Source organism: Numida meleagris, chromosome 12, assembly GCF_002078875.1.
Source record: "Numida meleagris isolate 19003 breed g44 Domestic line chromosome 12, NumMel1.0, whole genome shotgun sequence".
Classification (NCBI taxonomy): domain Eukaryota; kingdom Metazoa; phylum Chordata; class Aves; order Galliformes; family Numididae; genus Numida; species Numida meleagris.
Genome location: NC_034420.1, coordinates 2361668 through 2385608, shown reverse-complemented (window position 1 = coordinate 2385608; position 23941 = coordinate 2361668). Strand labels below are relative to the sequence as shown.

At 44.9% G+C, this 23941-nt stretch overlaps 1 long non-coding RNA gene across 27 annotated transcripts in view; it reads right to left on the bottom strand.

Moving 5' to 3' along the window:
* The window catches only part of LOC110405223, a 159239-nt gene that overhangs the window by 53527 nt on the left and 81771 nt on the right, over positions 1 to 23941 (bottom strand). For 21 of the 27 annotated variants that reach the window (XR_002442735.1, XR_002442731.1, XR_002442737.1 and 18 more), the window contains 3 exons: positions 12904 to 12989; positions 11947 to 12050; positions 3580 to 3786 (listed from right to left, as the gene is read on the bottom strand). The exons of 3 other annotated variants lie outside the window; for them this stretch is intronic. This is a non-coding gene — a long non-coding RNA (uncharacterized LOC110405223). Of the gene's footprint in view, positions 1 to 3579; positions 3787 to 10843; positions 10994 to 11946; positions 12051 to 12903; positions 12990 to 23941 lie in introns of all 27 variants that reach the window. 3 more of the 27 variants (XR_002442734.1, XR_002442739.1, XR_002442736.1) reach the window with 3 other exon arrangements.

The window sequence follows — 23941 nt, the reverse complement described above, 5'->3', positions numbered from 1 at the left end:
CAAAAATATTTGGAAAATTTTCCAGCGTTGCCAGTCCTATTCTCTGTATGGGGATTAATTACCTCAAAGCTAATTTACAACTATATGATAACCAACTACCAAATCCACCCTCTCTGTCTCCAGCCTTCTTAGATGCTGATGCAGCAACAAAAGTAGAGGGAAACAAACTAATAAGCATGCCAGAAACATTTTGGACAGCTCATGATTGAAGGCTAGTGAAAAAATTCTTTTTCACCCGTTTCCCAGTTCCCAACAAGGGGTTTGAACAAAGTCAGCTGTGGAACTCCTGAGCCAGGCAAGTGCTGTCCTTCCAATGGGAACCCCCTGAACCAGCTTTCAGTTTTTCGTGCAGCTTTCTCCTTTCCACTGAAAAAGTACAATGCCAATTTTTGCCACAGGAGGATTTAGCTCCTGCCACTCCAAAAAGAAAGATACATATTATTTGTTTTCTTGTTTGTTTGTTTTGGTGTTAAGTTTACCGCAGAGTGACCATGGAAAATGCTAATCCTGACACAGTTTGGGAAAGCTATGTGGAGTTATATAAAGACACTCTGGCTGAAATTGCTTTTCTGCCCCATGGTTGCTTCCAGTAGTTAAACCAAAGAACCAGAACTATCCTTCAACAGCAGCTCTAGTATCCACCCACTAAAAATTATATGAGACAAGCCAAAATCATGACTAACAAGAGGCTGAATTCGCAAACATGTCATAGATACAAATATTAATCCCATGGCATGATCTGCTTTCCAAATTAAGCCGTGCTTTGACAAAGTTCCTCAGGGCAGGAAAGGCTTTTGAGCAGTTTCCCACTTGAACTTCCCACCCAGCTCCTTGACCACTGCAAGGAAGACGTAGGGCCACAGGTGGAGGCAATGATAGTTTATAAAAACCTCCGTGATGGAAGACGAAGAGCTGTGAATAACAAAAATACTGCAGTAAATACTCACTCGATGGCAAAGGAATCAGAACCGTGATCACGTACCAAACCCGACAGAGGGAAATGCCCTAAGACCAAACAGTCCAACTGTCAACCCCGTGGTGTGAGAACTGGATGGCAGAGACAATTCACCTGAAACTATCTTGTAATATTACTTCACACTGGAAGAAAATCCAGCTTAAACTTTAAGCCTCTGGAAAGCTTGACACATCATTACAATACTTCACACTCTGGACGCTCAAGCTGGCGCTGGGGGAGCTGCAGAAGACTGAAACTTATCTGATGGTTTTTACTCAAGAAATTAGGCTAAAACCCCACAAGTGTCAGATTCATGACAGTTCTGGTGAGGTACAGCCTGTCCTGGGATTTGAGTCTCGGTTTGAGGAATGGTACTGAAAAAGAGATCGATATAACAGTACCTTATGGATTGGCCATAGTGTTTGGTCAGAATGCCGCAAGGCTCCATCCAACCCACTTGAAATCCACAACAACAGTGCAATGAAAATCATCTGTGGGATATTACAAACAGAACCAAGCTCTGACAAAATACACAGAAGGTAAAATCAGACGTAGGCAGTTTTAGTATTTCCATCAGCAAATCAAAGCCTCGAGGAGCCAATTCTAATCATTACACAGACATTAACCTGGAGAGAGGCTGTTTATAGCTCTTCATGATGACAGACCTAGGCTGGATTTCAGAGAAGACTGAATTTTAATTTCAAAAGAACTGCACAGCAAAAGTGTGATCACTGCTATACACTATAGACTTGGTAAAGCACAGCTCGTACAGGCAGAGGTGCAAATTATTAGGTTCTACAAAACCGTACAACTCCAATGTATTTCCACTCCCCTATTTCAGCTAAGCACACGCACCAGAATACACCACTGAGGAGCTCGTCCTGTGAGCTCAGTGCAGCTCAGCCAAGACGAACCTATACTTACAGTGTGATTACTGTGTCCAGCAAAAATTTCCCAGTAATAATCAAGCCTAATATATTTAAATAGAATAATAATAGTAATAGTAGCAGTAGTAGTAATGTTAATAATAATAACAACAATAATAATAGAGTAGAAATGATTTCAGATCAGAGTGTTGTACTAATTATCGAATAAATCTTGGCTGAAGTAGTCCACGATGAAAGAATTTAATAAAGCTTTTCCAAAAATGACTGTAAGGTCAGTTCAGATTTTTCAGGCTTAGACTGAATTGAGGAGGATGGAAGATTGTTTTAAACAGAAACCAGTTTCTTCATTTCCTTCCCAGTATGAATTCTGCAGAACAGTTATTCACTTAGGAATGCTAACCTGGATGCATCGAGCGCTTCGGGGCTTTTAAACTACTGTATGTGGCTGGGTAATGCTATGGGTTTAACTGAGCTTCATGCTAGCTATTACAGTGTCAAACCAAATTCAAATACTTTCATTCATGGTCAACAGACCAATTTACAAAGACTCTTAAATAATGCCTGGAAGCCTGGAACTTCATCCATATGAAATGCTGTAATGTGTTTGCATTTGAAAGACCTTTTCCTCCTAGAGCTCGAAACTGGCCAGCGCTGGGCCCAGCCTGGTGAGCCAAATTTCCTGACCCACTCATCCCTAATTATTCTGATGGCCCCACCGTAAAGTAGACCGCAGCATTTTTGTAAGCAAATGTGCATAGCAGACTCTTTCATGCTTCTAACTCTGCAGCTGCATTTTTATTTTCATTTTTTTACTTCAACGTTGAAACTCAACAGGTTTGACACTCCTGGATAAAAATTCCAGATAAAGCCAATGTGTCAGGTAGAGCACAAATATTTTGCCAGCTTCTGAGAGCAGAACAGGACATCACCACTGAGAGTGCAATTTTCTCCACAAAAGAGCCCAGTTTTCCTTCTTCTGGCCCAAGAACTTAAGGAACACTAATAATAACCATCGTGCAACACAAAAGCCCAGAGAAAACAACTTGCTTTCACAAACAATGAAGAAGTTAGCATTTGAGCTGCTTTTCAGTTCTGGTTGGACGCGCCCTGCTGCTAGCAAGCTGCTTGCTTGCTTTCCAGCTGATCGGTGTGAGGTACGTCAAAACAGACTCTGGATGAGACATGACACTTGTTTTCTGTTTATTAAGGAAGAAAACATCTTTGTCCCTGTAATTCTTTTGGTTTAAAAGCAAACAGTTGTTTGCCCCTTAAAATGAAAATCTGTTGTAAGCTTATCTGGAGAAGTTCCCCCTCTTTGATCCCGCTCCACGGAGAAGATGGCATTTGGTAAGAATGCTTACAGCTGAAGGGAGAAGAGATGCACAGAAGAAAAGAAATGGAACAATGCAGCCTTGCCAAGACTCCTAAAGCGCTGTACTTCTCCCGTTTCATCCTCTGAGGTTACCTTTCCAGAAGCAGCTCCATTTCCATATTTACCTGTTTACCTACCACGCTTCCACGCAGACTGTGCACCTATCCAGAATCAAGCAGGCTGACATTCCTCCTCATCAAGGATGCTGGTAAGCAGGGAAAATGGTGACAGGGAGCAAACAGTACAACCATTGTGCTGGAAAATGTGCTTCTACCTTCCCAACGCTTGCCAACCATGTGTGTCAATATACTTGTAAGTATCACCGCATGTGAGTAAGGGTGCATGACATAAGACACAAATCTCACCTCTTCCTGAAATATTTGAAGGGCTAGCGTTGCACACAAAGCTGCAGGTGACAGAGCCTGGCGAGGCTTGACTCACGTTCCCTGGACGTAGCCCCCGGAGGCCTGGCACACGCTCAAGGACATTAGCCTACATGTTTCCGAGCCGACAGAAAGTTCTTCTTGTTTATCCAACTTGTTTTTTCAATTCCTTTTTGGGGCTATGCAAAGCTGCCAGAGGAGACACAGAAAGCAGAAAGTGAGAAAGGAAGAAAGAAAGAAACACTGGCAGGCAGCATGTGAACATTGTGCAAGAGAATCTATAGTTGGAGATGGTTTGTAGCGCAGACACCAAGCACCCCGTAAAATGTTTCAGATCTCCCGAGCACAGCTCCAATAGGCTTTGAAGTGTTGACATCACATAAAATAAAATGCACTGCAGTCCAAATTATCGCATTGGTTTTTCCCCCTCTCCTCACTTTGATGGCTTCTACAAAGCATTTTATATGGTTGAATAAATTTGAGTAACTCTTTACAAGTAAATCAAACCAAAATGGTTTTTAAAAAAATATTGGATGCCTGCTACTAGCCTCCTTTGAAAAACTAGTGTGTGTTTCCAAATACACTGCGTACAAGATGGTGTGAAGCAGTCTGATTGGTAAACAGCAAGGAAGATGAATGCCTCTCCAATGCACTGTGATTTTTCATCCTCGGACAATCGCTGTTTCTCGAATTAATGACCAGTTTGCTGATTAATTGACAGCCTGTATGCAAACCCAATTGTCATCCTGTCGCTGACGTTCTGCCTTTTTGTGCAAGCGGCTGCGTCAGGTTTGCAAAAATAAAATTTGCAAATTAAGATTAATTTACAACACGATCCTTGGCCAGATCTCCCTCTATGTTGCAGCAGATGGACTTCTGTGTGAAATATTTTTCCTTAGTTGCTATAGAAACATGCCAACATATTTCTGCTTAAGTGATTTGCTGGAGAGCTGTTTGTTGCGTTGCCCAGTGCTGACAGGAGTGAATCATTTTTAGTCTTCAGTCAAGGCTGATTAAAACCTGGTCTCTGGGTGTCTTACCGCTAACTGCTACTTACACGAGGGACATACTGGTAAAGCAATTACAGCTGGGACGTTTTAAGCAAGCCTTGAAGTAGACCGGGCAGGTGGAAGGTTAAAGCTACAAAAATGACTAAAAGCAGAGAAAAGCACAAGGCTTACGAGTGAGCGTATATAAAGAAAAGGTAGAAAAGTTACGATGATCTTTATAAAAAGGAATTAGAAGGTATTTGGTTCCAAAAGCCAGTTCTGCTATGATGGAAGCAACCCCTACCAGTGCAGAAATCCCTTGCTGCTCAGCTTCCACGGAACCGGAGCACACAGAGCCTTGCTGAAGATGCTGGAGGCAGATGGCTTGAGCTGCCTGTGCCCATGCTGCTGGCAGGGCCAGCGCTCAGCTGAGGGCAAATCCCTCCCTGCACCCACGTTTCCCTGCCTGAAGCCATCCATACACACAGCTGTACCTGAACCTCACAGCAGCTGGGCTTCCCAGGCACCAGTCATGGCACAGAGTGCAACTGCCCCCAAACCTGGAAGCTGGAAAGCTAGAGTAGCATCAGCAGGAAGGGATGGGAATGAACACACAGTCTAACCTCCAAATCTCTGCTCCAGAGTGAGCTGGCAGAATAAACGCAGCCTCAGATACTGAAATGACAAAGCTTTGCTACAGAGCTGACAAGTCCACCCCACTTGCAGGGAGCTGGCACTGAAGATCACTTCACCCGTTCTTCATCCCCAGCCCCGTGCCTCACTTCTTCCATTTGTAAAGCTCAGCAAAGGACAGTGACCACACTGATGCTCTGGGACCTACTGATGGAGGTGTTCTGTAAGAAGCAGATCTAATTACAAAGCAATTGGAGACTTGCAGTGACTTCAGAAGCTGGATGAAAAGAGGTAAACCCTGAGATTAGACTTGAGGAAACAATTCCCAATTCCCTCAGAAGCAAAACTGCAGACACGACCATGTTATTAAATCACTTGTTAGACCTAGAGATAACTGTCTCTGTTTTGGAAACAATATGATGTAATTGAATGTTAAAAGGTATGTTTCTTAATAACCTTTTATCCAGAGCTGGCTGCCAAGCCCTCCTCCTTTTGTTAGCCAGCCGTGGATCTGCTGCTCAGTGAGGCTTATGTTAGTGAGCCTTCAGAGGTGTTTATAACAGGCTCTTTAACTGGCATTTCTCTCCATTTTAACATTTTCCTCATTTCTGTCCCTATTTTTGAAGTATACTCCCAGGGTGGCAGCTCTCCAACCCTTCTTACCTCCAAGTGAAGGGCAGGCTACCAGCTACCTTTATAGTGAAAGCCAATTTTTCTGCTTGGCCAACTTGCAGGGGATCTTAATCCATGGAATAGTTGATTCCCTGCCCGTGGCAAGTATATGAGTCATCCCTCCAAAAAGTATAACCTCTGCTGTCCCTCACTGGGACGGACGTCTAGGAGGCCTGGAAAGCCAACAGGCTCCCTAGATAGGGTTGATGTTATTTCAGGATGCCCAAGCTGTCTGATCTGAAGACAACTTGCCGGAGTTGGAGAACCAGGAAAGTTGACCTAGAAAGTAGTTTGGTTCTGGGTCCCACGAGTGTAAAATCTCAAACAAGCCATGGAAGTTGTGCATGTAATGCAGAGAAGGATCTTGTCTCAGTGCCAGAGGGACACAGGACATTGCTGGGTGCTGACCCAGCCTTCAGTGTGTCCTGAGGAACCCTCTGCATGTGAAACATAAGCTGAAGCAAGCAGCTTCATGCTTGCTATGGTTACTCAGGTTCCTTCACTGCCCACATGGAGTTACTCGGATTTTCAACACCTCGTGCCCCACATGCCACTGGAGCACCGTTCAGCACCATCCTGGCTCTGCCAGGCTGCCTTCTCCTTTACAGCATGCCCAGAGGCAGTCCTCTGCCCACAGGGAAAATGCACTGTTATGCCTGAGACACAGAAAACAATCTCTTATAAATAAATTATGTGATGTGCCCATCAATGTCTTGCTGAGACTGCAGGTCTGGAAGAGGAGACACTCCTGCTATCAATAACTCCATCCCACTGCAGTCTGTGCTTCAAGGGCTTCAAGGGAGTCAGGTTCTCTTTGTCTCCGCGAAAAGGCAAGCTTTGGGACCTTTCAAATCCATTAAATCTATTCTCCAGGTGCTTCTAAAATAGTAACAGTAAAGAAGTCATAATCCCTTCCAGCCATCATATGATCTCTGTAGTTGTGGAGCATGAACTTTTCTGGAGGCTCCAGTCCTGGAGCAGGCAATAGTCTGGAAGAATACTTCAAGAATTTTGTTTTAGAAGTAAGTTGGCTGAATGCAAAAATAATTGTTACTTGTGAAAAGAAATGAAGCTTCAAATGTTCCCACTAAGACTCCCTCTGTGTTACAGACATGGACTGGATGATGCAGACACCAAGTTGGCAGGAAGTGTCAATCTGTCTGGTAGCAAGGCCCTACAGAGGGATCTGGACAGGCTGGGTCGCTGAGCTGAGGCCAGTGGGGTGCAGTTCAACAAGACCAAGTGCCGGGTCCTGCACTTTGGCCACAACAACAACAGGCAGCATTACACGCTTGGGGCAGCGTGGCTGGAAGATTGTGTGGAGGAAACGGACCTGGGGGTGTTGGTCAACACTTGGCTGAACGTGAGCCAGCAGTGTGCCCAGGTGGCCAAGAAGGCCAATGGCATCCTGGCTTGTGTCAGGAATGGTGTTGCCCACAGGAGCAGGAAAGTGATCATCCCTCCGTACTCAGCACTGGTAGGGCTGCACCTTGAATGCTGTGTCCAGTTTTGGGCCCCTCACTACAAGAAAGACATGGAGGCCCTGGAGCGTGTCTAGAGAAGGGCAACAAAGCTGGAGAAAGTTCTGGAGCACAAGTCTTATGAGGAGCGGCTGAGGAAACTGGGATTATTAATCTGGGGAAGAGGAGGCTCAGAGGAGACCTTACTGCTCTCTACAACTACTTCTAGGAGGTTGTGGTGAGGTGGAGGTCGGCCTCTTCCCCATGTAACTAGCAATAGGACTAGACGGAATGGCCTTAAGTTGCACCAGGGGAAATTAAGGTTGAACGTTAGGAAATACTTCTTCTCCAAAAGAGTGGTTGGACACTGGAAAGGGCTGTCCAGGGAGTGGTGGAGTCACCGTCCCCGGAGGTGTTCAAGAGATGTTTTCATGTTGTACTGAGGGACATGGTTTAGTGGGAACTACTGGTGATAGGTGGACGGCTGGACTGGATGATCTTGGAGGTCTTTTCCAACCTTGCTGATTCTATGATTCTATGGATTAGGTAATCCCCTGGACTGATCCAAGGTGGGATTCTCATGTTCCTGAATTCTTGATTTTTCTACAAACCAATGTTCCCCTTGCAAGAGTTTTGGGGAGCACCACCTGCAGGAACAAATGTGCAGTTCAGTGTTCATTCTGTTTGCCACTGATGCAGACGTGGATGACAGAAGACAGGTATGGGGAGGGTACACAGCAACAAGCTCCCAATTTCCTATGGATTTTACAGGAGATCATTTGGAAGGAATAAAATGATCCTGTCTCACAACATGAAGCATGAAGATGTTTCATTCAAATTAGCCCAAGATTCAGCTTGCTTTTAAAGGCCCTGCTTGTCTCCTCGTGGGGAACACAAAACACACACTTGCTGAAAGCTCTGAGGTTTCCCCTTGGCTGCAGGTGACACTAAACCTTGTGAAGACATGTTCATCTTCATTGTTTTAACTTGTGCTGCTGGGCTTTATTGATCAGAACTGCAAGTTGCCAAGAACTTCCAGGAAAGCACTAACAATTTACATCTCCAGGCCTGAGATATATTAACTGTACCTAGCTGCTTTTATGGGAAAGGAAAAACAGATTTCCACCTCCTTCATCCTTCATCTCTGGCTCCTGCTAGCTCCTCCTTGATTCTCCAAAAGAAATAAAAAAGGACTGTTCAGACCTACAACATTATAAGAGCATGTCATCCTACAGTTAGTAGGTGGAAGAGGATGATGCTCAACTACTCCAAAAGATGTGATACCCCAAGTAATTATTTCAGCTCTCCTAAGTGTGCAAGATGAAAGACCTCTTTTCCAACACAGCTGAAGTCTTTGCTCACCATCTGCAGGCTGTTCCCTACCAGGTTTCTGTGGAAGTCTCTCATCTCCTGAAATGCCACACACTGCCATGAAGAATACCATCCCTTCAGACACTAGGTCTCTGCAAAGCGGCAGTAGCTACCTCTTGTCCAGGAATATTTTTGATGTAGGCAAATAGGAAGCATACTTCCAGACTGACTCAACCTTTTTCCATGAACACACAAGTCAGAATTTTTGAAGACAAGAGAATACCACCTTTTTCCGTGTTTGTTTCTATCATGGTAAAATTTCACTGTGAAAATGGCAGTGGAAACTTAATTTGAGAAAAATCCACAAACAAGAATAACCTTAGCCAGGGCAAAATTACCCAAGTTCTGGTGTGTTTGGAAGTAACCTGGGGACTCTTCTCACCTGTAACTTGTTGAAGGGCTAATGGTGGGTGTGGGAATGCTGTCCCACCACAACACAGCCCACCTGGGAAACCTCCCTGGTCTCGATAAGAGATGTTGGCAGCAACCAGAAGAGAATCCTCCATTTCGTTTGGGTGGAAGGCTCTGCTACAAATACAAACACTAATAGTTGGAGTTTTCAGGATACAAACTCTCAGCAAATACACAGTGATAACTCACAGTGGTAAAAGAAACAGTGCATGAGGGATAAGAGAGTCGGGCAAAGAGACTGAGCGGTGACTATCTGAACACTGTCAGCAAGGCTGGTGTCACTTGTCTCCAGGAAGCCACCAAGTGCCCTGCCAAGCTTTTATCCTGTCTATTAGGACCAATGCTGTGTGAACAGCACCGACCTATGCTACAGAACACCGTCCAACTCCAGCAACTGCAGGGATACTTTATCCAGGGGTTTTAAGTGGTCTTTTGGAAGCAGGGCCACCAACTAAATGCACACAGTGGAGTACAGAAACTTCTTAAACATCCCTGCTGAAAATGGAAAATAATATTTAAAATGCCAACTGTCTTAGAGTCAAACAAACCATTGTATATGCTAAAGCACTGTTTTTTTTTAGAAAAAGAAATAGTGCTCCAGGGACAACATCCCAGGTATGTCCCAACGTGGGGGAGCCAAGCCAGGTGCCCATCTGCAGAGCTGGCAGCTCCTCTTTGCTGCTCCTCATGGCGTGCTTCAAGACAGATGTGCAGTTCGGTGTTTTTGCAATCAAGCAGTGTGTGACACTCAGCCATGTCTCTCCAACTACTTCTGATGCATTTAGATGCAGGTTGCCACTACATTTCATATATGTCATCATGGCAAGAACTGCAAATAATAATTAATTCCCCCCTTCCTCTTCTCTGAAGTACAAATTCATTTTCACCATGCTTATGCTTCCATTGGGTTTACTTTTATATTCACTCAAATGTTCATTAAAAGCACATTTTAGTCTTGTGTGCTAACAGTCACACAAAAAAATGCTATATGAGATGCAATGCTATCACAAAACCTACTGCCAGACTCTGACACAGAGGCAACTGAAGAATCCAAACACAGATTTATCCAGAGCTTTCCCAACAAGAACCATGTACATATATGCAATTACATTGTGTGAAAGCAAAAAGCTACAAAATTATTTTAAGCTTTGCTCCAGCCAACACACTTTATGCTATTAGCCTAATTTTCCTGGATACTTCTTTGCCAGTGTCTTCTTCCAGCTCTCCTGGTTGTAACAGTTATGCTTTATGCATTCTGGGAGCAATGACCCATCATTTGCATTAATCACAGCTAACCAACATATGTGAAGTTTCAAACACGTAGCATGAATCCAAGCTGCTATCCTCTCAGAAAAATATTTCCCAGCGGGATGTATAAAACATGCCATTATTCAGCATGTGCTCACAGAGCATTAGCAGAATGGGCCACACAGGGTTATAAAAGAGATCAGATCCAACCAGTATTGGGACAGACTCTGCACCGGGGCGTGCAGACGAGGCCATTAGTGCTGCTAAAGGTTCAGTAGGCGATCTCCTGAATATATGGACTGACTAGCTGTTCCCAGCCTGGCAAGGTGAGCCCATGCTCCTGGTGATGGTTAGGGCGAAAAAAGTCAGCACCTGATCAGCTGTGGTAATTTAGAACACCTGTGACAACAAAAACTTAAAGAGTTCCACTGACTATCTTGGCTCAGGCTTTGTCTTCAGTACCTTGGGCAATTGCACAGCATTGAGCTGTCTCCTGATGGGGTTCCTCCCAGCACCAGGCCGGGCGCTGCCACTGTGGGCACCTGGAATAGCACCTCCACTACTGTGCACAAACAGCCTCACGTGGAGAACCATCCCGAGACAGACGGCAGCCTGCAGCTCCAGGGAGAGAGGTTTGCTGTTAGTCCAAGTCATTAACTCATGCTTAACAAAAACAGGCAACGGAAAACAGCTCAGTGCTTACACTGTCCACGTTCTCTACATTTCTTAACTTCAGGAACTTGACCATTGCTGCCAGGAGATTAAAATGGAGACACTGAACGTATCTTGCCCATGAGCTGTGAGTGCCTCGGCACATCCTGCGCTTGGCTCCAACAGCACACACTGCTTCGTGCTCAGTGCTTCAAAGCCCAGTCACAATGAAGCAAAAGAAAGCTTCAGAAATCAGGGCACTTTAGCAATCCATTTTCTTGGTTTTAAACAGAGACAGCACTGTCCTACTGGGGGCACTCCTGCCCCAGGAGCCTCTTGCAGGAACTCCAGGACAAGGACTTCACCACAACAGGGCACAGAGCAGCAAACGGGGCGGACAAGGGAGAGATGCCATCCCCGCATGTTCTCATCTGATGGCTCAAACAGCTCTGAAACTTAGGTGTAAGAAGAATTCAGAGGGTGCAAACAGCAATGCAACAGACTTTGGTGGGCACGGCCAGTCCAGCAGCTGAAGCAACTGCATTCCTTGAAAGCTGCTCATACGTTCTGTGCTCAGTTTGCACAACAAGAACAAGTGAAGTGCTGACTCAGCATGTGCCAGCACCTCCCTCCACTGTCACAAAGAAGGTATGCCAGTTTGTATTCGCCGAGGATCTCAATATCATTTCAAAACAAATGCAAACATTAACAATATTCCACATTCAACACAAATATGAAGCTCTTGTTTGAGAAGCAAAACAAAATTCAGGGCTATAACTAACAATGCAAAAGCACTGTAACACTGCAAAAGCATCCATACTTCTCAAGAAAGGTTCTCCATGAAGTCTTAGCACAAGCTGAACACCAAAGCCAATATTATTTGTTTCAGCACGACCGCAGGCAGAGCAACTCACCGCAATGAACACTTGGAACCACGGGCTTCTGCCACCTCTGAACTCATCCTGAGACTCATTTTTCCAACTTTCTAAGCTCTGGAGCCAAGTCATAATTTTCTTGCCTAAGAGAAAAGGGATCGCTAACTTGTAATGTATCAGGTTTTCATATTCATTTTTTGCTATTTTAATACAGTCAGTGTGTTACATCTATATAAACTAGGAATCCAGGTAAGAAAACCAGAAAACTTTCCAAACGCAGACATACTTCATATTTTATTTATTCTCTGTGGTTACAAAGTGGGTTTCATTGGAAACTGTATGGGAACAGGAATGAGAACACTTATTCAGCACTGATGTAACTGAGAATATGTAGGACTGGAAAAGGACTAATCAGACCTCTGATGTTTACATGCTCTCCTAATATAACTTAGTCAAGAGACTATACAGTTGCACAGTTAAGTTCCCAAGAAGGCAGCTTAAATTCATTTAGCTCATTAAAACTTGCATGTGTATAAGATGCACTATAACACAGCTGAATTGCACGACTCCTTCTGAAATACCGTTCTCCCCTTTCCTGTAACAAGGGTGGTCCCCTTTACTCAGACACCGTCACAACCCTGCCTGGTCAGTATGAAGGTCAAGCCACCAATTCTCCTACAAGCATTTTGATTTGGCAGCTATAGGGGTAAAAAAACCAAACAAACCCAAACTGAAAACAGGAAGGATATGACTCCCACTTGTGCACAATTTAAAGGACACGAAGAAACGGACATCATTAGTAACACCTATGACGTGAACGGAAGCTGTAGGGATTGAGTATGCCCATGAGCCAAGGTCTCCTGCCAAGCCTAACCGGCAGCTCACGTTCCCTCTATGATCAGATAATTCTTCTTTTACCCTTGAAAGATTGCTGAGTGAAGAGCAGCAGCTGCCCTGCAGGAAGCCTGGAGCCCCCCAAGGACAGGCAGTGCCTACCTGCAGCAAGGGAAGGCACAGCAGTGCTGGAGCCTGGGCGATTCGCATCTCCTGCAGTCTCCTTCCCCAGGCAGCTCACTCGTGTCCTGTTGGGTTCAGGAGAGGATGGAATTGAATTCAAACTTTCTAATAGCCTGCTTGTTGCTATACAACACAACCACCCGTTAGAAAGAGGAACATTGTCATTCCTCTTATCCCCTTCCAGATACACTTCAAATAGGTGGAGGTTTAAATACCACAAGTGAAAGCAACAGGCATAAAATACATATTTGTTTGTGTGAATCTGCACATGGCTAACCCTACAGAATGTAAACCAAACCCCAATAATGGGACCCAGATTGAAATGGAAACCAGCTCTCCACAATGAGATACAGATTCCCGTGTCTGAAAAGTCTGCAGTCAGCTACAATAAAAATCAAGCGCTAGAGCACGGCCAGCCCCCGAGTCTCCATAAATATCAATTTTCCCTTTTTTATTGTTAGCAGAAGAAGCTTGGCAGTGGCATGCCACCACACTATTAGTAAACACACATTATTATAAACACAGAACAGAAATCATAATAACTGCCAAGGAGAAAGAAGGAAGAAATTACGCAGCTAACCCCCTTCTAGGAGCACTTTGGGAAGGCAGCAAATCCGTGCACCTGCCTCCTGTGCCCTGCACTGAGCCTGGGAGCTCGCTGGGAAGCCAGGAGAGAAGCTCTGGGAAGGACATGGTGGGTTCCCAAGTTCTCTGAAAACGACTCCATGTCAAGAGACCATTCCTCATTGCTACACTGGCAGACACTTACCTGGTTTACAAGAATCAGGTTGTGATCTTTCCTCTTTTTGACTATTGCTACCATTTGGGCTATGAGAAATAAAGACTGTGCCTTTATGGGATCCATCCATGTATCAGCAAGACCATGGATAAGAAGGGGAGGGTACAAGCAGCAAGCAGGTAGGAAACGTCTAGAATTATGCAGATGGAAGATGTGGAAGAACATGATTTGGGGAAAACCTGCAGTGATTTCCAGTGTGATAATTACAACTTCCCTTGATGAGTAAATACTAGTGGTAAGGCATACAGAGTTGGTAAAGTAACTTGCTCTGATTTGGCACATGACAAGCAAGCAAAACAAACATGATTTATGTAGTAAGTCAGTGTTAAACGGGAGGGCACAAGAAGGGCACAATTTGTATTCACGGTATTGTTTAGAGAAATTTGTTTTTACCTATGCTTTCCGAAGACCTTTTGGATATGTTTTAAATAGATGGCCTCGAACAAATGTTAGTCAATGTCTGTCTTCATTTGTACAGAAAAAGAGAGGAAAATATGTCTGAAAATCCTCTCCTCTCCCTGCCTGGGGGAAAAAAAAATATTCCACGACTTGTTAAAGTTCTCAATATTGGATGCAGATGATGAAAATTGCTCAGCAATTTTAGCAACATCCCTATGGAATCTGGAAAAATGGTTAGAAGTGGTAGTTCATGGGAGGAATTGCTGAAGACAGCTTAGAAAGCCGGCATCTGCAGTTCAAAAAGAATACCACTACTGCACTGGGCTGGACTGGCCCAGTGTCTTACCTCTGTCGTGCTGCTGGACCACGCCACCAGCAGCAATTTCCTCTGGAATGTCCACGCTGGTGGGAGGAACATCTGGTATGTCCATATGGGGCTGGACAACAAGTGCATTTGTTGGACACAGTGTAGTGGGAGAGGTTAACACTAAGCCTTTCAGTGGTCAGAAGCAGACTTTGAAGTTAACAGCCTATTAAGATGAATGGGGAAAATTCACACCTCTTGGTGCTATTGTTTTGGTTGGTCTCCAGACTGGGTAAGACAGCAGTGGGTTGATTTACATTAAGGAACCTACAGTAATGTTGGCAACCAAATGAGCTATGGAACTAAAAAAAAAAAGTTTAGAATCTGGAAAATACAGCAATATCTGCAGAAAAATGTTAAATCCACAGGATCTATAACCTTTCCAGGACAGCAGAGCTGGACGCCCTCAGTCTCTATTAAAAATAAAGACTAAATGAAGTACATGGTTGTTCGAAAAGCTGGTGTAACACACGCAGCAAAGTGGCTGTTGCAGTGTCTAGATGAGTGGGCTGGAGTAATAAAGGCAGATGGCAAAAGATTAGCAAACGGTATTTTACTACTTAGCAAATGGTACCTACTTCAACCACCAGCCCAAGAAAATGCAGCATTTTTTTCAGTTTTGCTTAATTTTCCTCTTTTAATCTCTTTGCTGAAAAAGATATTGTACTGTCAGGGAGGGGGATACACAATAGTGCAACAATTCCTCTGGAATTTGATAAAAATCTCAGCCTGACCCTAATCTTAGTGAAACTGATGAACTACGCTAACGGCCAGCCAATAGTGCCTTGATTAACTGCTTGTTTCAGGACATTTCTAGTTGTGTTCATCTTACATTGACAGCACAGTTGGACATTTAGCATTAATTCTAGAATAGAACAAACAGATTTTTTCACAGATTTGCATGGATTTTGCCACAGTTTAAATTTTTTAAGTCAGCACATCCATTTTCACAATAATTTGTGATTTAAAACGGACATTCTTCATGCATTTCCTATTTAAAAGAAAACAGCATCCCTATTGAATACCTTCATCTATACTGAAGATCCTTCCCTAGTATTTTCGTACTCTTTTGGCTAATAATGTCATGAACTGGAAAAATTATTTCCGAACAACACGAGCGTTCTGCCCTTTTTCAGTAAAGGCCAGATTTCCCAAACACAGCCTTCTACAGCAGTGCCTAGGGCCCGGGAATGAGGCAAAGTGAGGGGGGAGAAGCGTTCCCAGAGCCCAGAATCGCAGGGTATCCCAAGCTGGAAGGGGCCCACAAGGAGTGCAGACAGGAGAGAGATGCCAGGTCAGTGAGGCCGAGCATGGCACCAGCCACACCTGCACTCTCCTTCCTGACTCTTTCCTCTCTGAAGTCCTTTTCCAAAGCAGAGCTCCACTCTGCCGCAGAAACAAGAACAACCTCAGATCTGGAAAACTTCTGATTCAAATGGAACAGTTCAGCTGGAAGAGACCTACAAAGATCATCAAGTCCAAGTGCAATGCCCGAAGACAGCTCATTACTGAATTCCACCGTAAGGCCTGACGATGAGGATCCACTTTTAGGCTTTCTAGAGAAGGGCTCTCAACATCTGCAGGAAGATCTGAAGTAATTCAGCAGTGCAGTGCCTGATCCAAGTGCCCAGTGTCTTGCAGAGCCCCTCCAGCACCCCACACAGTGCCTGGTGCCCAGAGAGAGCCATCCATCAGCTTTTGGAATCCAATTGAAAAGCCCAAGTGTGCTCCCAACTGCATGCTTACAGCAAACGCAGTATAAGCGTTATCCAGCCTTTCATTTACCCATTGGCACTAATTCATTCACTTCAACTACTCAAGTGGTTAAGATACCAGCAGAAAGCTATGTCTCTCTCAAGAAAAGAGGAAAAAAAAGAGGATGTTTGTGAATTTGGGGTTAGGAACAGCCTAGCAGAGGCAGATTATCTCTAATGTCTTAAGGAAGATAAGCACATGAAAAGGGCCACTGCGGGTTGCCACCGGCTCGCAGTTAAGTGGAGGGTTTGTAAAATAATTCCTTCTGATTCATTTTCTGGTTACATTATGGTTCTTCAGTCAATTATATTACCGCATGGGGTTTTCAACCAGATTCCTGAGTAAACAGCAAGCAGCAGACAAATTAGCTTTAAAAACCAAGCAGTACTATTTATCACAAAAGTTCTGATGAGCAGTATGACTTCCCACCAGCGGCTATCAGACTCTGTGAACATGGAAGTTTGGGGGTTACAAACGCTTTACACATGCACAGCCCAGTTAGGAGTTTTTGGAAGTACTCCCAAATGGATTCTAAATCTACAGTTGTCCCCCAGGCACCCCCCAAATACAATAAATAAGTAAAATAAATAAATGAGATCAGGAGTCTGGGGGGCTTCTGCGAACTTCAGAATGACAACCAATCTCATAGCTGTGCTGGGCAAGTGTTCTCATTCGAGCAGCGACCGTTCTGCAAACAAAGACAGACAAGTAAGTGAAATCCCCATGTTATTCCACCACCCAGCAAGAAAACATGCTCTCTAATAAAGGTCTACCTGGGAGCTGCTGCCTCTTGCAAAGGTTTTACAGAGCTGCAAAGCCCATGGTTCATGCTCAGAGCTCTCTCAGTGCTTGGAGCTGCAAGCTGGAACAGGAGGAAAAAGAAAAGTGCTAGCAGTGCATCAGTAACTCTGGAATCACAGCTTTGCGTTCCCATTTCCTTGTGGAAGACAGGACTGGGATTCTAAACTGAAGTCACCAACAGCCCTAATTTTACTTGCGTGGCTTGATTTGTGAAAGCAATGCTCTCTATATGTACCGATAAGTTTTAATTACATTTTTTTCATTGGAAAATATGATTTCATCACCAGGTGATTTTTTAGATCCAATGTGAAATTTTTGCTAAGATGGTTCTAGAATGAAGAGCTCAGGAGTAGTGGTTCTCACCAGGAATGCTGGAGGCCAATTGTGAATTTATTCACTGCTGAGCACCTAGTCACCCGGATGACACAGCTCTGCTGACATTCCAGGTCCTCAATACTCTGTCCCCTTTGTGCAAATCAAGTGACAGAGACCAGAAATACCTGCAGAAGGTTCTCTCCATCTCAGGATGCTAACGGTGGCTCCCAGATGCCACATTCAATGCCCTTTTCATGCCTCCTCTCAAGGATCAGAACACCAAGGTTTCCTTGCCTATCACAGCCGCAGGACCAGTACCTGTGAAATCCTAAGCAGCTGCTATTCCCAAATAAATGGTTCTAACTGAAACAGCACAAAACCAATACAAGCAGCATGGACAGAGCCACATCCTTACTTGGTTCACTTGCACACAGGTACTATGTTCCAGCTGGTTTCACAGGATGCAGAGCTCCTGCCCTATGTATGATGGTGCCACGCCGCTCTTTGGTGCATGGAGAAGACAGCAGGACTTGCAGAGCACATGGCAGAGCAAAAGTGAAGGCACAGAAGTCTGGGGCGATGCTGTGCTCTGCTGAGAAAGGGCTAGATTGAAGACTTGAGAAAGTCTTATTTAGATATTTATCAACAGTGAGCATGGAAGGCATGAGCTCAGATGGTGCTATGAATCTGAAGCAGCAGAGCTCTGCCTCTGCTCAGGGACACAGCCTGGGCTCATCTGCAAGCCCTGCTGTGGAAGTGTGCAACCCAGTCTCATGGGCTGCTCCACCCCCACCAACAAGTCACACTCACAGGGAATGAAAACAGAGAAAGGAATGGGATTTCCAGAGAGATTTTAACAACAAGTGCAATAAAGACCCTGGATGTCTTGTATGCTTGTTCAGGAATAACACCCCTATGCTTGTGGCCCATTAGATAAATTGAAGCCCTTAAGAGTGGTAAGCAGGCACTGTACAGGGGAATAAAAGACCCCCGTGGAGCCACTGGAGAACAAGGTTGGATGCATCTTGCCTACACCCCCAAAGCAGGTGGGGGAATCCAACTGCTTGCCTGATGAGCAGCCCACGTTCTGCCCTACAGCCTTCTACTTACAGAACAGAGTGTTTCTGCCCACAGCTCTCAAGCTATCCATCACAGTGGGGGTTTCTGCTAGCGGCAAACAGAATAACTGTGGTCCTTGGTCTCTGCATTTGAAAATCAGCAGTAGGAGGAAGCACCTTCCCCTGTATTTCTCACTGTTCTGAAGATGCACTTTACAAGTCACCACCAAGCAGTTAGAGCTATCCGCATCCAACCATATTTTCAAACCATCTTCGACAGACACATTTTCCTTACGGATCTTCTAATGCTTTGAATGGCAGTGAAGAAATACAGAGATATGCGTATTCCTGTAAATTATTACCAATTTTTTCCCCTCTTGCGGCAATAACTCACAATCACCTCCCAGTCAAACCATGGAGCTGTTTTTGTCATTTGCCTCACTGAGAGATGGGCCATGTGCCTGAGGAAGTCAAAAACCTCCGTGGTGCGGCAAGCTGACAGCATGACCTGGCACAGAGATGGCTCATGGCACAGGAACACCGCCCAAAGTGGCTCCAGCTCACACATCGAGCCACAGCTAGTTATGCAGATTCATCTATTTCACACACATCTATTTACATTTTTGTATTTATGTATGAGTATATGCATATATGTGTGTCTGAGCTGCTGTGCCTGCACAAGGTGCTGCTCCAGTGGCTCGCTGGCTCTGGCTGGGACCAGCACTGGGATTGCTGGGGTCCATAGCCCCCAGGGGCTTTTTCTCCTTCTTACAGCCCAGTTCACATGTGCTTTGCACTAACCTGCATGAAGCAAGCACCCTCCCGGGTGTCTTGCTGGGTCCCGCTGGAGCCTGATCCTCTGCTGTGAGAGCCAGGGCAGCCCTACAGCACTTGTAGATGCAAACCACATCTGACAGCTGTTTGGCCTTGTCCCGTGCAGCCAGGCTGGCCCAGGGGTTCAGCACACTGTCACAGGGGACGATGACACCTCTGCCACCCACAAGCCCCCACTGCGTGGTGCATCCCTGCCCAAAGAGCCTGCACCTCCAGCGAGGTTCTTGGTTCTGAGCCTGGCAGTTCGGAAACATGCAAGAAAGCAGAAAAGGGTTAATATTCCACCTCCTAATTTTTTGAGTATTTTCATATTTCACGAATGCCAAAGAAACAAAGGCTTAAAAAGACAGGTTGGGGATTTTAACACAAACTTGGTATGACTTCAGCTCCCTCCTTCACTTTTCCACTGTCCTGCAGAAATGGTTTTTCAGTTGATACTTTGCTGGGCTGAATGGAAGGAAAAAGTGAATTCTGGGCAACTGCTTGTGAGCAAAGGGGTGCCTGCACCACACAGCCAAGCTCCCCATGCCAGCCCCCGCACACACACATCCTCTGTACAGTCACACAGGTTTCAAACCAGAGCACAATGGCACCATGAGCGTTACAGACAGAACAGTGTCCAACCGCTGGGGATCTGAGCTCCTCAGAACTTATTACATGCACACACTGTGAATGCAGAAAGTAGGGCGATCATGGAAAAGCCTTTGCCAAGCACAAGGTGGAGACAGAAGCCAGTTTTTAAAAGGGGAAAGTGGAGCACATGACCTTCCACCCCACATGCATGACCACCCCTGCCTAATGGAGGAAACCAACCTGACTGCAAGACACACAGCGGTAAAATATGTTGCAATAAGGTACTGCTCTCCTCTGCCTCCCATCTCAGACCTCTGGCCTCCCTGTATGTGCACAGCCCCTTTGAAAAAATGTTTGTAGTTACAGTGATGTTGCATTCCTGTCCTTGGGAGAATATCTGTGATCTGAGATGTTTTTCATGCCCCAAAACAGAATTAAGAAGGAGTGATCTCAAAAGAATGATCATGAATAGGGAATCCAAGTAAAGGTGAAGGTAGACACCCTGATTTGTTCAGATAATTGCAATGCTTATGTAGATTACAATCTACTTTATAAACCATTCCTCGGTATAAAGGTGGATTTCAAATAATATTTAAAAAAAAAACACTGATGGAGGATACCTTGGCAATGTGAAAACTCTCTTCAAGTTAGGAGCTGAAGAAACTACATTCTTCAGCGAAGAACTTTGGTTTCAGCTGACTGGCATCAGCAGATTAATGCCTTTTCCAAGCACAGGAATTGGCTTAGCACCGATGAACTCAACTCCTTCTTGGGAATCTACAGGAACACAAACAGCCAACTCTGATTCATTGTAGAGACTGAAATGCTCGACACAGTTTGGAAAGTCTCCTTCACTGCGTTTGTCTTGAAGTTACTGGCATCTTCCCATATATCAGGTGACTCTGCTAGCCCTGCTACAATGACCTATCTTCTTCACAACCTCATCTACTTTTCCTTCTCCCTTCAGCCCCCTTACACAAAGCAGGTAGCTTTACCAACCCTAAAACCTCTTGGCTGACCTAGAGATGCCTCTGAGATAACACGAACTCCCAAGCAGCACTCGAGGGACTTCCAGTTGTGCTCTATGGCACTGTCCCCAAATTACAGGCAGACAAATTACTCACTGCCAATTTTCTGAGTCAACGTTTTGTGGCCCCATGGTCACTCTATCCTTTCAAACAGCTATGCTATAAAACACACTGACAGTTCTCACTTCTGTTTTTCATCACAGTGGTATGGTGGCAAAAGAACCAAACTACTTGAAAATTGAGACTCGGTACAGTTAGGATAGCCATTAACCAGACATTCACATATTTCTGGGTTTGCAGATCCAGCTCAGCACTAGGAAAGAGGCAATACTGATGAACTTTCAGTACCACAACGTTTTAACCCAGCTGCATTCAGCAGAAATACCGTAATGAAAAAAGCTGATAAAGTATTTTAGAAGGTTAAATGATAACTGCTAATGGCTCGTTATTATTGCAGCTTAAGAAACAGCAGTAACCTCCTTGCCCAGGTGGGAGAGGTCAAGCACAGAGGCTGTCACTAACTTTTTCTGTGTCTTAATGGCAAAGGGACTTAGAGTCAGCACTTAGTCCCTGGAGCGCTGTTCAATAAGCAAGTCATAAATCATGCATCCTTTATTGTAATAAGGGCAGAATTTTGTTTTTAATTAAAAAATCGTATCAGCTTCAGCCACGTATTAACATTCATTTCCACTGCTATGCCAGAGAGAGGCTGTGGAGACATTCCACCTCCCAGCAAGGCCAGACGCAGCATCCAGGACTTCCCACCCTGTCCTTGCTGCTGGAGGCAGCAGTCAGACCGGTACCGCAGCGAAAATCCACACATGAACTCAGCAGCCTTTCAGCTACCACACAGATTCTTCAAACACACTGGAGGCTTTGACTCATCCCAGCTGAGTACCTGGAAGAATAATTAGAGCAATAAGAAGGGTGGATGAATTGTAGGGTGAGAACCTATGGGCACAAATAACTGGTGCAGAGAATCACAGAAACCTTTTTTCAAGGATACTTGGATTTTTACGTTATTTTGTTCCTTGTCTGGATACTTAGGTATCCAGAACCTCAGCATCACAGATGTGTGGCCAGCGTTAAAGTAACACACATTCATCTCAACAAATGTTATTCTAATGGAGAAATGGTCACTGCAATGGGACAAGCCAGCAAGGCACAGATTTATGGGTGAAAACGTCTAGGCACTTCAGATGGTCCACTTGGTCTGAGATTATTGTTGGCTGATGTCTGCACTCAGCTTGTGTCAGGGGAGTTCTGACACCTGGTTAAGTTAGCTATTTCATTAAAAAAATAACCCCTCTCTTCAAGGTTTATAGGATTGGACTAGTTAGAAATGACAACCTGTTTCTTAACAAACACTGCAATGGGTCTGGCAATATTCTTCTGACCGCTGGCTGCCCGTGGCAGTCCTACAAGTGAAGGCAGTGGCACAGGTAAGCAGATTGGAACTGCCATGAGGGACTCATCTGTCCTTGCTGTGGCAGTGAGTTGGACTCGATGATCCTTGTGGATCCTTTCCAACTCAGGATATTCTGTGATTCATGATGGTTTTGAGCCCATCACATCGAATTCCCTAAGCTTCTTTCAGACAAGCAAATTCTAAGCAGTATTTTTGTTAAACAAATATTTTCCTTTCTTTGTAGAGTCAATATTCCCCTCTCAATTTAAGATTTTGTGACTTATCCATATTAGCCTTTTTATCAAGCCTAAGCATTTTATACCCTTAAGGTTTTATCTGAATCCTCAAACAACAGAACACGTAATGATATAAGGAAGGTGAGGACTGCAGAGGGCCTCTGTCATTACTAGTCAGGCAAAGTGACTCTCAAAGGCCATAAACCAGCCCAGCCTTGTGCCTGGAAATATAATCTAACCACCTGGAAACATTTGGCACCCTTAGCTATGTCTTTGTGCTCCAAAGTGTTCCGTGCAGAACTTGTCCCTGTGCAAGGAATGTACCTGACAGAGACGCTCTCAGCTGCAGAAGGACACGTTATAGCAAGATAACCTACACTTCACTAAGTATGGCAGTCTTGGAACTTGGAAGTACTATCAGATGTGTTCTGATGCACACACAGAGTGCAAAATGATGGGTTTTACCCCTCGTACCCACTCTAACACTTAGGCAGCTTTCCTTGTTTTTACAAGGGGCCACTTAGAGCCGAGCAGGGGACGGGAGAGATGCGTTGTGATAATCGGATCCCAGTGAGATGTTTTAGTTGCCATTGCCTTTTAATAGAAATGAGTTATTCCTACACACATGGTTTATTTTCCCATGGCCCACACTTTTCTGGCGAGCAGGCTGATGCTGAGGGTGAGCTGGGAGAGATGAAGCCAGGGATTCGTTGGCTTTAATGCGCAAATGAAAGATGCTTTCAGTCAGCCGCAGCCTGTGCGCCAGCTTCTATTTTCTCAGTGCTCTCACTTTGGGGTGGGGAGGGCTGGCCCTCTTTTTCCTCATGCTTCCTTCGCTCTCGCACAATCTTTGTGGAGCTGCAGAAAAGAATTTTCTCATAAATAAACAAAATATTGAGTTACACACCATGTAAGTGACGACAGAAGAGAGCCCCAAGTCATCTTCTTCATTTCTATGCACAGCATACGTGCCAACTCTCAGATAAAAGATGCATGAAAGAAAATCACACTGCTTCCAAGTCCACATAGTTTTGAACTAAAATCACCAAGTCGTCATTTTCCATGCACTCACGTGTGCTGGGTGCAGGGTTCGGCCACCCGACTGCCCACCTTCACGGCACGCCGAGCCGGCCTGCGCGCCCTCCCCTCAATCCCTCGAGCTGTGTGGGTTCTGAGCTCCCAGCAGCTCTGGCCTGTGCTGCACTCTCAGGGTTTTAAGTCCTGAGCTTGGCTTGCAGGCAAGCACGTGATTGTTTAAGGGTCAGAAGGCAAGATGCTAACTTGAGACCTCAAGTGGGCAATGTCCACGTCCTGCCAAAATCAAAGATGCTGCTTCCTCCCACTCGGCTGCACACCGGAATTCAGGCCTACAAGGCTTTCACTGGGGTTTAACTGCTGCAAAGGTCTTTGTGAAACCCCCAAGCAGGGAGGTGGGCTCTTGAGATTC